Raw genomic sequence first — 1,059 nt, 5'->3', positions numbered from 1 at the left:
TATATATATATATACGCGCATACATATGTACATCCGTACATGCATACTTGGATATATACATTCATACATACATACATACATACATACATACATACATACACACACATACATACATACATACATACATACATGCGTATATACATACGCCTAAGAATACGTACATATGTTCTTATCATTTTTTCCTGGGGAAATACATAATTGTGCTTTATCCTTGGTAAATCACATAGAAAATATCAACAAGATCGTTATTGTAGTCAAATATCCATTAATTTAACTCAACGAAACAGAATATACACTACATTATCTTCATTTATCTTCTTCGCCCACTTATTCCTGAGAGGTTTGTAAGGGGCAGGGTTCTCAAGTACGCATTCCACCGGGTCCTGTCAGAAGCAACCGTCTCCAATTGATCCAGTTGGATTCCTAAGCCAGACCAACCGAGCGCATGAATTTTATCCAATGTATTGCTCGTGGTCTATCCCTGGTTCTCTTGCCGGTTGTTTGTTGCTCGTAAAACTGTCCAGCGATTCTTTCTCGAGACATTCTTACGTGTCCGTAGTATTGGAGCCGTAATCTCTAAATTCGTGGCTCTACCTGGAGCCCTTCCATGATCTCCAAGCTATGCTCTCTTCTAAGTAACGTTGCTCAGAAGACCATTCAAATGAACGCCATCTTGTCTGTATGTATTTGCGATCGAATTCTATTGGTCATTACCCAACATTCATGACGATCGGTAAGGGTAGGTACGAACATGAAATGAAGATACCATTGTTATTATTATTATTATTATTATTATTATTATTATTATTATTATTATTATTATTATTATTATTCAATTGTCTTATTTTTATAACGTGCTTTCACTTCACTACCGAGCGCAGCTCTGTGCGCCTTGGGTATGTGCTGTGGTTTGCTGTGGTGCTCTTATGTTTACAGTATTGAAAGTGTTTTGCGTAGAATGTGTGCAGTACCCAGTAGTGCAATTTTCTGTATGTTATATATATTTGTAAGTCCTGGTATTTTTGTTATGTATTTGTCTGAATATTCTTTTATTATACC

The sequence above is a fragment of the Octopus bimaculoides genome, chromosome 16 (genome assembly GCF_001194135.2).
Source record: "Octopus bimaculoides isolate UCB-OBI-ISO-001 chromosome 16, ASM119413v2, whole genome shotgun sequence".
NCBI classification, from domain to species: Eukaryota; Metazoa; Mollusca; class Cephalopoda; order Octopoda; family Octopodidae; genus Octopus; species Octopus bimaculoides.
The sequence above is the reverse complement of the archived record's forward strand: the minus strand, read 5'-3'. Positions refer to the sequence as shown.